Consider the following 16,861-nt stretch of genomic DNA (forward strand, 5'->3'; position numbering starts at 1 on the left):
CCCTCAACCAGTCTTTTAATGGCTTGATCTCAAGGTTCTTTGCCATCCTGGTTGCCCTCCTCTATACTCTCTTCAGTTTTATACCCTCCTTCCTAAAATGACATGCCTGTAACTAAACAATACCACAAGTATGGCAGGACTCATCATATCCCAACTCTGGACCCTGTGTATCTCTTAGTTTAACCTAAGATTGCACAAGTTAATAAAAAATACCTCTTGAAAGAAAAATTCATGTTTGTTGCTATTTATTTACTTCTTTTTTTTTGCTATATAACCCTACTGATTCAAATTGAACTTTACAATCCACTAGAATCCCCAGACTTTATTCAAACAAATTGCTGTCTAGTCATAACACCCACATCTTATCCTTGTAAACTTAATTTTTTGAACCCAAACACATCCCAATTAAATGTAATTTTATTTGATTTGGTCTAATGTTCCAGGACTTCGCATAGTGCCTGGTTCATAGTAGGCACTTAATAAGTGTTTATTGATGGACTGACTGATTGCATTAGTTCCTCCAGATCTTTCTGACTCCCGATCCTATTACCCACGTGTTAGTTAATGCCCTCCAGCCTTGTGCCATTTGAAAATTTCAAAAGCTTCATAAACTTCATCCAAGTCACTAATAAAAATGTGGACCAGCACAGAACCAAGTACTGATCTTGAGGCACAATAATGGAAAGAACATGGGCTTTGGAGTCAGGCAACTTGGGTTCAAATCCTGATTGGGATATTTACTACCTATATGACCTTGAACAAGTCACCTAGCCACTCTGAACAGGCTAGAAACTGAAAGCCTTCAGGCAGGGGAAGGGGCTAAGTATATTTGGCATGGGGGGGGGGAGGGGGGAAGAAGACTGGCATTTGGCAGTATGCACCTCTTGGTGTCCTACCCCCTATCGATTAGTGTCCCCAGGGCTTTGTTCTGTGCCTCCTTCTCTCTACTCTCTCTGTCTGTGATCACATCAGTTCTACAGATGCAAAGATCATGTATTGATGGCTCCCAAATTTACATATCCAACCCTCATCCCTCTCTCCTAAGTTCCAATACCTCATCCCCAACTGTCTGCTGTACGCTTCAGACTGATGCTCACTAAATAATTAAATTTAATTAAAGAATTCATCCCTTTCTTCAGTTTTCTCCCAGATATTTGATATCGTGTAGACTTGGCTTTAGCTGACTTGCTTTAACCACCAAATGAGAGAGCTGATAACACGAGGATAATCTACTCAATTAATCAACATTTGTTTACTGAGTAAGGCTTCTGGTCTATAGGAATTTACAAGCTAATGAGTCAGCCTCTTCCTAAGGTTCTTGCTGTGCCTGGTTGTGTCAGTATCTCATGCAGCATCTCTCTATCTCATGATACTCCACTATGTCCCAGGGGAGCACTGGACACTTCCACACAAATGAGGAATTATCATGAGTATCAGGAGAAACTGACTCCAGGCTTTCAGAGATAAACTGAAATGGCCTAGGGGAGATAGGACTAAGAATGAGCTTCGTGGATCAGAGAAAGGTATTATTTGCTTGGGTTAAATTTCAGAGACTAAGGCTGGCATCTCTGAAAAGGTGGGCCAGCCCACACAGAAGGGAGGAATGGTGCTATTTATAACTCAATAGCCAAGGTATCCTTGCTAATGCACCAATAGGAAGCATCTTTCTTTTTTAAACTGAGTGTTCACATATTGATCCAAGACCTTCTCAGTGTCTGGATCTTCAGATGCCCACACATATGCATGGGAATGGGAGAGTGTTCTTCACAAAAAATTATTAGCAGACTGTCTCCTTCTTCCCTATTCCTTTTTTTTCTTATGGTTTTTTTCAGAAGAGAATAGGGCGGGGAGGCAGGAGGACATTAGTGGCTTGAGCTGTCACTAAGGAGCCAGGAGACCTCAGCTGGTGGTCCAGCTCTGCCACCAAATTGCTGTGTGACCTTAGGTAAGTCACTATACTCTTTTGTGCTGTTTGCTGGCAGTGGTGTGAGAACTCAGTATGTTTGCCTCCTTCTTTCCTCCTTGGGAGGTTAAGAAAATTAAAGATTGCACAGGTGAAAACCTAGAGAGGTTCATAGACTTCCTTGGGAGTGAGTGTTATGTAAGTAAAGCCTATTCATCTTATTATTTTGCTTCCACAATTGGAGAAAGAAATCCTTAAAGTACTCTATCATCAGCCAGGTAAGAAGGGTGGGTACAAAACAGTAAGGAACATAGGGAAGAAATCTAGGGAATGAAAACAGAGGTCTTTGTGCGTGCAGATCATTTGTCCTGCCCACCCCCACCCAACACACTTCAGCATGAAACTGAAATCCTTCTAAAGGGGGACTGCACCCTCCCCCTTGATTTTCCCATTCCAGCTACTAATTAGGAGCCACTCAACCAGTATTAGACAGGTAAACTGATATCATGCTAATGTCCCAGAAGAAGCTGACTTCAGGTCCATTAGTCATCAGGTGTTCTCAGACCATTTCTGCACACCGCTTTTCACTTTTTCCTCACTCTGCATATGAGAGGTTTCTTCTCCCAGGGTTGTACTTATCAAACTTTCCTACCCATGCCCCAGAACTGGAAGCCTGTGGACTTGGCATTTTATTTCTTCCCTTTTCCCTTCCTTATTCTTTGCTTTCTCCCTTTATCTTCCTTCCTTTCTTCACACTATAAACAGCCCTCTCTCTTACCCCAGCCCAGGGCCCCAACACTTCATTAAGCTCCAAGGCAAATGGAGAGAGTTGCAAGAAAGAGGTCCCACTTCCATCCTTCTTCTGCCCAAAGTGCACAGCTAACCCTAACTTTCAGAAGTCCCTTCATTGTTGGGATTTCCTCAGGACTCCTAAAAAAGGGAAAAGAGGATCCCAGCTGACAGACAGAGGATGGAAGGGCCGATATTCAACCTACCTCTCCTTCTCCTCCGTACCCCTCCAAAGGCTTTCTCCGAAGCTGCAGCTTGTGGCTGAATCTCAGCTCTGAGTTCCCCGAACAGTTCCCGGCTCCTTTAAATTCCTGGGACAGAGGTGGAGACTGGGGCAGGGAGTGGGCGGGCTTCTTTCCTCCAGGAGAATGCCTAATGGACAGGCTGTAGTGATGGAGGCAAGCTGGGGCGGGCCTGTTTTTTTTTTTTTTTTCCCTAAGGAGGGGGAGGAAGTATGAGATAGTCAACAGAGCCAGCCCTGGCTGGCTTTGGGCCAGTCTGTATTATTCACTGGCTTTGATTTTGTAAAGACACTCTAGAATTTCTAAGTATATCAATAAATAAACAGACAAGTGCAGGGAAGTTTTTATCCAGTCTTGAGCTCTCTGGCCTCCAATGACGTGTGATAGGAAGGGCTGGACAGGTGCAAGCCCACCAATTCAAGGATGGGATAGAGCAAGTTGAGATGGAGCCAGTGGTCAGATGAAAACTGGGAAATGCTGGTCTGTACAGAGTCATATTGCTGGAAGGGACCTTGGAGGTCATCTAGTCTGATCACTGAGAGTCCCTCTGATGTCCAGAGGGAGGAAATGACTTGCCCAGGTCACTCAGGGGGCAGAACCACCCAATTCTAGTGTTCTTTCCATTACACCATGCTGCCAGTCACCTACGGCCAAAGCAAGGTCCCCACCCCACAGTACCTTCCAACATCTGTCATGGTACCTAAAATGCCACCCTTTGATATATTCCATTTGGTCTTGGCTGCTTTTCAATTTTCCAGAGTCTCACATTAAAAATGTGAATGCAGGGGCAGCTAGGTGGCGCAGTGGATAGAGCACTGGCTCTGGATTCAGGAGGACCTGAGTTCAAATTTGACCTCAGACACTTGACACTAGCTGTTTAACCCTGGGCAAGTCACTTAACCCCAATTGCCTCACCAGAAAAAATAATTAAATAAATAAATAATGTGAATACCTCTGGGATTGGGTTATCCTGTTATCAGCCAGTACCCTAAAGGGCCCTGCCCAAGTGGGAGCAAAGGGACTCAGGGGTAGTCTCAGGGAGAGGAATCCTGGAAAGAAGGGAGATAGGAGAGCCAAGTGGATGAAGAAACATAGTCAAAGGCAAGCAGTCTTCTTTGCTCATTTGACAAGACCTGATGGTGAGGAGCCATCATGAAAGGGGGTGCCTTGGAATGAAAGGTGTCTTGCAAGCTAGAGCAGCCATCAGAAAAGAGGAGCTATGATGAGCTAGCATTTGTATTTGCATAGGAGAGAATGTTGTCTACTAAGTCACCCCCATGCTTTGGAGAAAAGAACTGGCCTTCAAGGCCCACCGCAACTCAACACTAGACCATCATTTTAGCTTTACCTGAGAACTCCCCTCCTCACACACCTTTACACTCCAGACAAATTGAACTCTTTTCTATGCCTTTGCTCATGCTGTTCCATAAACTTAGAATACCTTCCACTTCTCTTCTTCAGCTGCTGAAGTCCCACCTATCTTACCCAAACCCAACCTGAATGCCACCTCCTCCAGGAAGCTAATAAAAACCTTCTGTTTGAGACTTCCCATAACACCTTATCTTCTGCATCTCTAACGCACTTATCATGTAATATAGAGTAGTGTGGTTATCTACATTTGTGTTTTGATTCCTCTACTGGTCTGTAAGCTTGATGAAGTTGAAGACTATGTCTCATCTAAAATTTGTGTCCCCCCCCACCCCAAGGGCCTAGCACAGTGCTCACACTCATAAGTCATTTATTAAATGTGGAATTGAATTAAATTGATGCTGCTCATACAGATCTCCTTGGCAGCACCATTGGCTATACCAAAGCTTCTTAAACTGTGGTGGGGGTCGCACAACTGAATGTGGAGGTAACAAAACGTTTGTCAACACTGAAGTTTATCATAAAAGGTTATGTATAGTTATTTTATATACCTGTAAACCCCAGCGAAAAAGGGGTCATGAGTGGAAAAAGTTTAAGAAGCTCTGGGCTATACCAGTAAAGAGAATTACTCAAATTCCAATTAATATGAGATGGTTCCCCACCCCACCAGCCCACAGAATTCCAGGAGCACTTTAGAATAATACTGAATTATTAGCTACTGAATTGATAGAAATGAATCCTGCTTTAAATTGTGACAAACAGAGAAGAAAAAAAAAGTGAAAATTAAGCCTCATTTGAGCACAGTCCAAGGCAATTTCATTAAAAAACTTTTTTGTGTTATTGTTTATCAATGAAATTATAGCTCTTTAAAAAATTTTTTTTGTTTTATTGTTGGGATGGCAGAGTATGTGGGAAGAAAGCAAAAATGAGCAAAAAGAAGTTAAAAAATGATAGGAACCAATAATGTACCCAACATATGATTTGCAGAATGTTGATGTAGCCCATTCCTGGTCTCTGTGACCTTGTAAACAAATCCTCAGTAAGAGAAAATGACTTTTCTAGGGTCAGGTGATATATATTCCAAATAATCAAGGGTACTCTTATGGACAAGACTGAATAGAATTCTAAGGAGTACTGAGACGTAGGACAGCTGGAAAGGAAACACTCCATACAAGAGTTCCCAAGTTTGGCAACAGTTCTGTGGTTCCATGACCTTCCCTCCTGCAGGTCCCATGAGTCACCATCACAGAGCAACATCTTGGAGAACAACTAACAGTGATGGGGCCCCAGTTATCAATTAAATAGGCAGCAGGACCATGGCATTAGAAAGCAGAACTAAAATCAGGCCCTAATCATCTGAAAAAGAAATGACATCATGTCTACAGCAACTTGAAGGAGAGGAGAAGTGGGTAAACCAAGAGTTTTGTGGCAAGGTGGCCTTAGACACAGAAGAAAGAAAAAACAGTGCCTGACTTTGGGGGTTGTGGGGTATATTCTGGTAGTCAGTAGGTATTGAGGGGAATGGATCTTTTATGGATTTGAAATCTGCTTAGTGTCTTTATGGCATGGACTTCCCTAGATCTTTATCCAGACAGGTGACTACTTATTCTGTTAGATCCCTGAAAACAAAACGAGGACCAATGAGTAGAAGTTACAGATAGGCAGATTTAGATTTGATGGGAAGGAAATTTTTTTGGGGGGGGGGCAGGGCAATGAGGGTTAAGTGACTTGCCCAGGGTCACACAGCTAGTAAGTGTCAAGTGTCTGAGGCCACTTTTGAACTCAGATCCTCCTGAATCCAGGGCCAATGCTTTATCCACAGCACCACTTAGCTGCCCTGGAAAATTTTTTAATGATTAGAATTGTCCAAAAGTGGAATAGACTGTTTTTAAGCTGGTGAATTCCTCACCAGTGAAGTTCTTTGTATAGAAGGTAGATAACCACTTTGTTAACAAGGATCCTCTCATAGACATATACTTCTTTTACACATATCCCAACAGTCTTATGAACTTGGCATCTTTTAACTTTGACAAAAGAATTTTTTTTAAAAAACAGAAACAAAGTTATTTTTTTAAAAATGAAATTGTCTTGGACTGTGCTCAAATGAGGCTTAATTTTCACTTTTTTTCTTCTCTCTCCATTTTTGTCACAATTAAAAGCAGGATTCATTTCTATCAATTCTGTGGAATTTGTACATATATGGATCAATACTGGAAACACTTCTGCTCATGGACAAGCATGTGGATCATCTTTTTCTTGAAAATGAGAACTGACTCAATCAAATTACTTTGTATTAGAAACCTGGGTGGGCCCTCTGTGGTGAATTTATTAGACAACTCTCATACACGAATTGCGCAGGATCAAGAGGGAAGGAGGGGCTGCAATCTGTGTCACCCAAAATAAGATCACACAGATCCATTTGATACTGAGCATTTTAGTGTTAGAAACTTAGATTTAAAACGAAAAAGGAACTTAGCTTTAACCACTTCAAATCACACGCACACACACATACACACACCACAGTCAGCAAATACACATATATAGAAGGGACAGAAACAGGGCTTGTGAGGAGAAACATACACATGTGGTGATGGAAGACTAGGCACAGAAAGGTAGGCTTCAATTTGTGTTTTAAGTACCATTGGGAAGATAGGGTAGAACAACCAAGAAATGTTTTATAAGACCCTGTTGGGCAACTCTTTCTGAGGTTTGTTGATCAGAGCTCCTTGTCAATTAGCAAAAGCAAGAATTTATTACCTCTCCAAGCCAGAGAGAAAAAATAAAAGGGGGAAAAACCAAACTTTCCCTTCTCCAAACAAGAAGCATCAGCAAAAAAGAGAAAGAAAAAATGCTCTAAATGAGCAGCAAAAACTAAAGGAAAAGAGTTAGGAATAAAGATCTACCAAACATTTTACTCTACTCTTCAGTACCTAAGAACATTTCATGCCAGAGGATACATGGGTATTTTTGTCATCCCTTGCTTCCCCAGTTAGGATGTGTAGAATTGTGCTTTGTTCTATCAGTTCTCTGATCCACACTTAGTAACTCCATGAGTGACCAGCCCTGCATGAAAAACTGCACAGCATTAAGAAAATCTAAATTATTAGTCAGTCAATAAGTATTTATTAAACATTTATTATGTACTTGTGGGGAAATGATTTATTATATTGTTTGAGAAATTTTATGTGATTAAAGGTTTTTTTGTTGGTTTTGTTTTTGGTTTTGATTAAAGGTTTTTCACACACAGAATGTCACTTGACCCCAGTAACTCTCTTAGAATACTGGAGATAGATACAAGGTATTTGGGGTTCCCCCAGGTCCTGGGTTCATCCAACTCATTCTTATTTTGGGTTACCACACCCAGGACTTGTGATGGGTCCAGGAAAACCTGTGTTTTGGCTTATGTGTGATTTGTGTGCAGGTCCCCTTGTCTAAAGCCTATATGATGTAAGAACGCGTATGAGAGGGAGGGAGCCACATCTCCTTTCTGTCTCACTCTCCTCTAAAACTATTTCATATTTTGGGGTTTGTTTTCATGAACAACATACCAGGGACAGTCCTGAGAGCTGGGAATACAAAACAGGTAGAGAGAAAAACAATCCTTACCTTCAGGGAGCTTACATTCTACTGAGAGCTACGGTAGAGAAGGCCCAGAATACAGCCTGTAAAGGAATGGGTTAAATGGAGGTTCTTAACGTGTCCATGCAATCAGAGAGAGAAGCCTCATCTGCAAAAGGTACTTCCAGAATGTGAATTCTAGGTCTGGAGTAAACTTTAGGATAAAAATCTGGGGCACGAGATTTCAGAAAAACCTGGAAAGACTTAAGTGGACTGATGCTGAGTGAAGTGAGAGAACCAGGAGAACATTGTACACAGGAACAGCCACATTGTGTGATGATCAACTGTGATAGACTTAACTCTTCTCAGCTATGCAATGATCCAAGACAACCACAAAGGACTCATGATGGAAAATGTTCTCCACATCCAGAAAAAAGAACTGTGGAGGGGCAGCTAGGTGGCACAATGGATAGAGCACCAGCCCTGGAGTCAGGAGTACCTGAGTTCAAATCCGGCCTCAGACACTTAACACTTACTAGCTATGTGACCCTGGGCAAGTCACTTAACCCCAATTGCCTCACTAAAAAACAAAAAAACAAAACAAAAAAAAAGAACTGTGGATTCTGAATGCAGATTGAACCAGACTGTTTCTACTTTTTTGTTGTTGTTTTTTTGTTTGTTTTGTTTTGAGGTTTTTCCCTTTGGTTCTGATTCTTTCACAACATGACGAATACAGAAATATGTTTAATGTACATATATAACCTATATCAGGTTGTTTGCTGTCTTGGGGGGAAGGGAGAGAAGGGAGGGAGGGAGAAAACTTTGGAACTAAAAATCTTATGAAAACAAATGTTGAAAACTATCTTTACATGTAACTGGAAAATAATAAAATACTTTTATGATTAAAAGAAATCTGAGACATGGTACACATTTGGAGTGCAGGCTGGAAAGCAATGAGTACTAGAAATTGTTGTTGTTCATCCTTCATTTTCGAAGAGGACCATCGACATCAGAGGGTAATGTCTTGACTTGCATGGGAATTAGATTTAAGGGAAGCAGAGTTGTGCAAAGTCTTTCGCTCTCTCTTTCAGAGTCATCCAAGTCCAGCCGCAAGACAAAAGTCAGGATGATTATTGATAGCACTGGATGTAATGGATGACATTGGCATCCTCAATGTCTAACTGAGCTCTAAGGGTTCCATAGCACCTGGTTTAGCCAACTTTTGTGGCAGTTGGAATAAATTGTTTTCATTTGTACATTCCATGGGGAGGAAGGGAGAATAGAGGAGTCTTCACACACTTCAGGTAGGTATTCCCCTAACTCACCAATGAGTTTGAGGCCTGTCGGTTGCCCTCAGTCTGTTTTAGCCCATCTGATGGTTTTACAAGGGTATGGCTACTGTGCATGCTACAGCTTCTTGGAGCTTCATGTGAAGTTGGCTGATAGGTGGACATCAAGTTGGGTAGATGAGCAGCCCTAAAAAGGCCCCAACGAGCCCTCACGCCAGAGTTGCTAGTGCTGCCTGAATATCCCATACCCTCCAATAGAAATAGTAAGAAGAGAGTAAAAAATGGTATTTTGAACTAGATGCATATGGTCCATGCAAGCTGTTATTTTTTTCTCATACAGAGGCAGAAAAAGAAAGTGGGCAGAGGGAAGACCATAAGTAAGAGCACAGAACAGGGGTATGTATAAGGGACGGCAGGTAGTCCAATTCAGGAAGATCATAGAAATATCACTTCAGTTTTTCTCAATGATATTCAATTTACTTTCTATTAATTTGATAAACTCTTCTTGATCTTAGTTATATTTTCAATATGTGCCCCTGCTTCAAGGTATTAAATCTCGTAAGTTTACTATCTACTGTGTAAAACACTATCCTCCTATTTCCCCTTTTTCCATCCCAGTCTTCTCATCCCTGCCAGGTGAATACTTTTCTGATCAGATTACTCTTGGGCTTAAAATCATTCATGGAGGGGCAGCTAGGTGGCGCAGTGGATAGAGCACCGGCCCTGGAGTCAGGAGTACCTGAGTTCAAATCTGGCCTCAGACACTTAACACTTACTAGCTGTGTGACTCTGGGCAAGTCACTTAACCCCAATTGCCTCACTTAAAAAAAAAAAATCATTCATGGAACATGGTGCTGTAGAAAGTACATTAGACTTGGAGTTAAGGGAGACCTGAGGGAGCAGCTAGGTGGTACAGTGGATAAAGCACCGGCCCTGGATTCAGGAGGACCTGAGTTCAAATCCGGCCTCAGACACTTGACACGTACTAACTGTGTGACCCTGGGCAAGTCACTTAACCCTCATTGCTCTGCAAAAAAAGAAAAAGAAAAAGAAAAAAAGAAATTAATACAATAACTGAGGCTTCATCTCCCAGCAAATTGACAAATATGACCAAAAAAAAAAAGGGAGACCTGAGTTTGAATCTTACCTCTGACATTTAAATAACTTGTCCACAACAAGTTATTTAAGCTTTCTTTACCTGTATCTTCTCAATAATAATACCTCTGATACCTACCTACCTCATAAGACTTGTGGGATAACCTGGATGAGGCACTTTGCAAACCTTAAAACACCATGTAAATGTTAGGTATGACTATTGTCTACCAAATAAAGTTCAAGCCTCTTAGTCCCTTTAGGGACTACCACAGGTTGGCACCACCTCTCCCTTTCCAGGTTTATTTCAATCTACTGTCATTTAAGTACTCTATTCAGGGTTGTGCTAGTAAATCTCTGATGTATGTCTCTCAAGAAAAATGTGTGCAGAGGGGCAGCCAGGTGGTCCAGTGGATAAAGCGCTGGCCTTGGATTCAGGAGTACCTGAGTTCAAATCTGGCCTCCCACACTTGATACTTACTAGCTATGTGACCCTGGGCAAGTCACTTAACCCTCATTGCCCCACCGAAAAAAAATGTATGCAGGAAATACTTTGTCAGATGTGGGGAAGGGGGGTGTGCAATCAGGGTTGAATGATTTGCCCAGGGTCACACAGCTTGTAACTGTCAAGTGTCTGAGGTCAGGTTTAAACTCAGGTCCTCCTGACTTCAGGGCCGGTATTCTATCTCCTGCACCACCTAGCTGCAGCAGGGAACACTTTTAAGTTTAATCTGCATTATTAACATTTTCTTCATCACTTAAGTCTATTAAACAATAAATCCAGCTGTGATTTGTAGTGTTTGCTGATTTCTAAGGTAAAAATCTCACACTGAAAATTTAACAATCAGCTCTCAAGAGCCAGTACAAATAGGATCTCCTCATCTTTTTTTTTTTTTAGGCAGGGTAATGAGGGTTAAGTGACTTGCCCAGGGTCACACAGCTAGTAAGTGTCAAGTGTGTGAGGCCATATTTGAATTCAGGTCCTCCTGAATCCAGGGCCGGTGCTCATCCACTGCACCATCGAGCTGCCCCCTACAAATAGGATCTAATGCATCCCCGTATGTGATAAAGATGAATCAGATTGCTCACCATGTTCTATACATGCACCATTCTGTTCCTGCCCTATGTCTTTGCTCATGCTTTCCATGTTCCTGGAAAATCCTTCCTTCATCCGTACCTGTTGAAATCCTACCTGTACTTTGAATCCCTTCTCAAATACTTCCTCCTTTATGAATACTTCCCAGATTCCACTAGATGGAAATTCCTTCTTCTATCTCAGGTATCATGAAGTGTTTTGTTATTCTCTTGTGTATTCATCATATATTACACCAATTTTATTTTATGTCCTACAACTTTACTGTTGATTCTCTAGTTCTCTAAGAACATCATATCATCTGTAAAGAACTGAGAACTTCATTTTCTCTTTGTCTATGCTTAATTCCTAAATTTCTTTTTCTTGTCCTGTTGCTATAGCTAGTATTTCTAGCATTGTGTTAAATAGTCGTGGTGGTATGGACATTCTTGCTTTATTAGAAAGGCATGTAACTTTTGTCTACCACATATAATATTTGCTCTTGGATTTAGATTAAAAACTGTACCACTGAATATATTAAGGAAAAGGATATTCGTTCCTATAAGTTCTAGAGTTTTTAGTAGAAATGAGTGTTAGATGTTATCAAAGCCTTTTCAACAACTATTTATATAACTACATGGATTTTATATAAATGTTACCAACATGATTTGTTATATTTATAATCTTCCTTATGTTGAACCAATCCTGCATTCCTAGTATAAACTCAATGTGATCATAGTGTATTATCTTTCCAATATGTTATTGTAGCCTACTTGCTAATGTTTTATTTAAAAATTTTATATCACTGTTCATTAGGGATATTGGTCTACAGTTTTCTTTCTATACTTTATCTCTTCCTTATTTAGGTATAAAGACCACATTTGCATTTTAGAAAGAGATTGGAAGGGTACCTTCTTTTCTTTTTATTGTAAACAGTTTGTGTTATGTTGGAATTAATTGGTTTTGAATGTTTGATAGAATTCTGAATCTATCTGGACCTAAAGATTTTTCCCCCTTTGGGAACTCATTTATAGCTTATTTGATTTATTTTTCTGAGATTAGATTATTTTATAGTCTATCCATTCTTTTGTTAGTCTGTGTATATTGTGTTTATATAAATATTCATCTATTCCTCCTAACTTACCAGTTTTATTTGAAATTGTAATAATTTGTTTAATTTTTAGAATTCTACTTTGCTATTTAGTTGGGGATTTCTGATTTGCTGTTGTTAAAGTTTTTTTGAATTGTATACCCAATTCATTGATTGGTTCTTTCTCTCTACTTCTGTTCAGCACTTTTGAGTTCAAACTATCAACTATCCTCAGCCTCCCCACCAGTAGCAGGGATTATAGATATGTACCACCATACCTGGTTAACTTCTTTCCTTAAGAGGAAATTTGCTGGCATTTGTGATCTTATGAAACAGTCTCTTTCCTCCCTGTTTAGCTCTTCTTTTCTCCCTACCCCTATCTTTTTTTTTTTTTTTGGTAGGGCAATGGGAGTTAAGTGACTTGCCCAGGGTCACACAGCTAGTAAGTGTCAAGTGTCTGAGGCCAGATTTGAACTCAGGTCCTCCTGAATCCAGGGCCGGTGCTTTATCCACTGCGCCACCTAGCCGCCTCTACCCCTATCTTTTTTACTTTCTTCCCTACCTTTTAATCTTGCCTTCACATTTCTCCCTCTAACATTTGAGATTGTTTTGTTTATGACTATCCCCTTAACTATCCTGCTCTCCCTCTTAAATCTTTTTCTACTCCTTCCTTGTTCCTGTTCCCTCCTATTTCCTTTTTGAGTTTAACGTATTTCTATACTGAGATTTCTATGTGTATTGATAGGAGTGAGTGGGGGTGGAGAGTGGTCTTCTTTTATCTAATTCAGATGGAAGTGTGGTTCATTAAAAACCCATTTGCCCTCCTTCCTCCTCCCTCACCATATATTCTTCATCTTGTACACCTCTATTATGAAATAGTGATTACCCTCCCCTTCTTCCTCCCTTCTTCCCAGTATAGTACCCTGTTTCTCCTATTTTTGTCTTTTCCTAAAATCAGATTAAAAGAAGAAAACCACCCACAGACCCTTTGTTTTAACTTGTCTCTATTAACCTTAAAGATATTAGGGTTCTAAGAAGACATTTGTTTTCTTATCCCCCTAGTATCATGTAAGCAATTCATCCCTAAAAATTTCCTTTCAAGTATAAATTTGTATACCTTTCTATATTTATCTTCATGTCTGCATTTATTTTTCAAAACATTTACTTAGTTTTGGTCTTTTCATAAGGAATGCTGGGAAATCCTTTTGTACCAAAGATTTCTTTTTTCTCTATATAATTTGGCTTGGTTTTATTAGAATTTTTTTGTATTTTTCTATATTTCTTTCATTATTCATTGTGCATTTGATTGTAAACTTTTTTTGTCTTGCCTTTTGGAATATCATATTCCAAGCTCCCTTCTTCTTCAATTTAGTAGCTGCTAAATCTTATGTAATCTCTTTTTTTTTGCACAGTAGAAAAGGTTTTTTTAAATAAACATTTTTATTTAAAGTTTTGAGTTCCAAATTCTATCCCTCCCCTCCCCCCTCTCTAAGGCAATAAGCAATAAGATATAGGTTATATGTGTACAATCATGTAAAACATTGCCACATTAGTCATTTTGTATAAGAAAACTTAAATAAAAGGAAAAAAAGAAAGTGAAAAATAGTATGATTTAGTCTGTATTCAATCAATATCAGTTCTTTCTTTGGAGGTAGATAGTATGCTTCCGCATTAGTTCTTTGGGATTGTCTTGGATGTTTATATTGCTAAGTTTTTCACAGTTCTTCATCAAACAATATTGCTGGGGGCAGCTAGGTGGCACAGTGGATAAAGCACCAGCCCTGGATTCAGGAGGACCTGAGTTCAAATCCGGCCTCAGCCACTTGACACTAGCTGGGTGACCCTGGGCAAGTCACTTAACCCTCATTGCCCTGCAAAAAACAAACAAAAAAACAATATTGCTGTCACTGTTCACAATGTTCTCTTGGTTCTGCTCACTTCACTATACATCAGTTCATATAATTCTTTCCAAGACTTTCTGAAATCATCCTGCTTGTCATTTCTTATGGTACAATATTCCATCACAATTATATAACACAGCTTGTTTATCCATTCCCCAATTGATGGGCATTCCTTTGATTTTCAAATCTTAGCCAATATAAAAAGAGCTGCTATAAATATTTTTGTACAAATAGGTCTTTTTCTTTTTGGGATGTCTTTGAGATATAAGCCTAGCAGTGGTATTGCTGGATCAAAGGGATGCACAGTTTAAAGCCCTTTGAGCATAGTTCCAAATTGCTCTACAGAATGGTTGGATCAGTTTACAACACATGCCCTCCAACATCCAACATTTTCTGTTATATTTGCCACTTTGATAGGCGTGAGGTGGTACCTCAGAGTTGTTTTAATTTGTATTTCTCCGATCAAAAGTGATTTTGAGCATTTTTAGTTGTTTTTTTTGTGTGTGTGTGTGTGTGTGTGTGTGTGTGTGTGTGTGAGGCAATTGGGGTTAAGTGACTTGCCCAGGGTCACACAGCTAGCAAGTGTTAAGTGTCTGAGGCTGGATTTTTTTTTTTTTTTAGTGAGGCAATTGGGGTTAAGTGACTTGCCCAAGGTCACACAGCTAGTAAGGGTTAAGTGTCTGAGGCCGGATTTGAACTCAGGTACTCCTGACTCCAGGGCCGGTGCTCTATCCACTGAGCCACTTAGCTGCCTCCCGAGCATTTTTTCATATGACTATAGGTAGTCTTGATTTCTTTGGCTAAAAACCACCTGTTCATATCCTTTGACCATTTATCAATTAGGGAATGACTTGATATCTTATGTGATCTTTACTATAGTTCCTTGGTATCTGAACATCTTTTTGGCTGCTTATAAAATGTTTTTCTTTCACCTAGAAGTTCTGGATTTTGGTTTTGTTGTTCCTAAGAGTTTTGATTTGGGGTTTCTTTGTGGAGGTGACTAATAGATTCCTTTTATTTTCAATTTACGCTCTCATTCTAAGAGTTCTGGGTAATTTTCACTTTTATCTTCCTGAAATATTGTGTCCAGGCTCTTTTTTTCTGATCATATATTTCAGAGTCTAATTATTCTTAAATTGTCTTTCATTGATCTATTTTCTGGGTTAGCAATTTTAATGCATTTCTTAGATTTCCTTCCATTAATTATTTTTTCATTTTAAAATATATTTCTTGTATTGTTGAATCACTGTTTTTTGTCTAGCCTATTCTAATTTTCAAGGCATTCGGTTCTTGAGTAAGGTTTTCCACTATTTGTTCTAAGGTGTCAATTAGGAGTTTTTTTCTATAAATCCTTACTTTGCCTTGTTGTGGGGTTACTATTCTTTTTAGGGTTTATCCTTTTGGTTTATTTGCTTCTCCCTTCCTCAGCTATCATGCTGGCTTTCCTCAGGGTGTTATCTAGACCTCAAATCATACCTAGCAATGCTTCCCTTGAGCCACACAAAGGAACATACATATCTTAAGTGAGCAGCACACATTTTACTGAGGTTTCACCTGACTTTTTTTCCACAGCCTTTTTGGTTAAGTCTTTGAAGGTTAACAAAACCAACAAAAACAAAAAACCACCAGCAATAACTAAAGTCAAATCAGGAGTGATAAACTAAGCAAGAGTAACATCTTGGCAAATCTACACGCATTAGAACATATTCCATGCCAGAAAGTTCTCCACCACCAGAACTGCCAAAGCCAATCTCATCTTAATAGTGAGGTCACCTCTGATACGGGAAGCAGGCCCAGGGCGTAGTGACTTATGAAATGGGCAGTTCATATCAGGAAAGGATGTGAAAGCAATAGGGCAGACTGTGAGCAGGCTGTGAGCATATAGATGGTGACAAGGGAGTCACTATTTCTGCCAGGACTCATCATTCCCCTGGAGCATATCAGGAAACTATGTCTCTTGCATTTTTCCTGTGTCAAGAATTTTTGCCTAGTGAATGAACCTTAGGGTAAGTTTTTTTAGCTCCCCGCTCTTCACCCCAAGGAAGTGATCATGACTATTTTAAACTGATGCCTTTTTAGTGTTTCCCTTTCACCAATTTTTCTAGAGCTTAACTAATGGTGGGGCTTACACCAGTTCCTTTGGAGCCCATTAGCTGTTCTGTAGCTTCCCTTATAGGAAACCCTTTTGTCTGAGCATCTTAATATTTCCTGTCTAATTGAAATGGCAGATTTGTCTGATGGGCTGATTCACATTGTAAAGGTCATATGGGCCTTCTTTATGAAAGCTCATGAGTGACTCTATATCCATCCATAATTTTGATTTGGATCATGGGGCCACAGACTGAGAACTAAAGGGAATCTTAGAAATCATCCAGCCCAACCTCCTCATTTTGCAGATAAGGAAACTGGGGCCCAGAGAGCTTAGAGTTAAGGACCCAAAGGACTAATTGGATTGTAACTTCTCCAGTTCTCAATAATATGTCTCCTCCAACCGAACAGCAAGGACAGGAAATATATCTATATCATCATCTATCTCTACCTCTATCTAGATATGTCT

General features: G+C 39.9%; 1 protein-coding gene across 2 annotated transcripts in view; it reads right to left on the reverse strand.

The window, feature by feature from the left end:
* Window positions 1–2,990, reverse strand: part of PLAT (plasminogen activator, tissue type) — a 40,898-nt gene extending 37,908 nt beyond the window's left edge. For both annotated transcript variants that reach the window (XM_043984718.1, XM_043984719.1), the window contains exon 1: window positions 2,899–2,990. The gene's annotated coding sequence lies outside the window, so the exon portion shown is untranslated. The remainder of the gene's footprint in view (window positions 1–2,898) is intronic.
* Window positions 2,991–16,861: the final 13,871 nt, after the last annotated feature.

The sequence above is a fragment of the Dromiciops gliroides genome, chromosome 2 (genome assembly GCF_019393635.1).
Source record: "Dromiciops gliroides isolate mDroGli1 chromosome 2, mDroGli1.pri, whole genome shotgun sequence".
In the NCBI taxonomy this organism is placed as follows: Eukaryota; Metazoa; Chordata; class Mammalia; order Microbiotheria; family Microbiotheriidae; genus Dromiciops; species Dromiciops gliroides.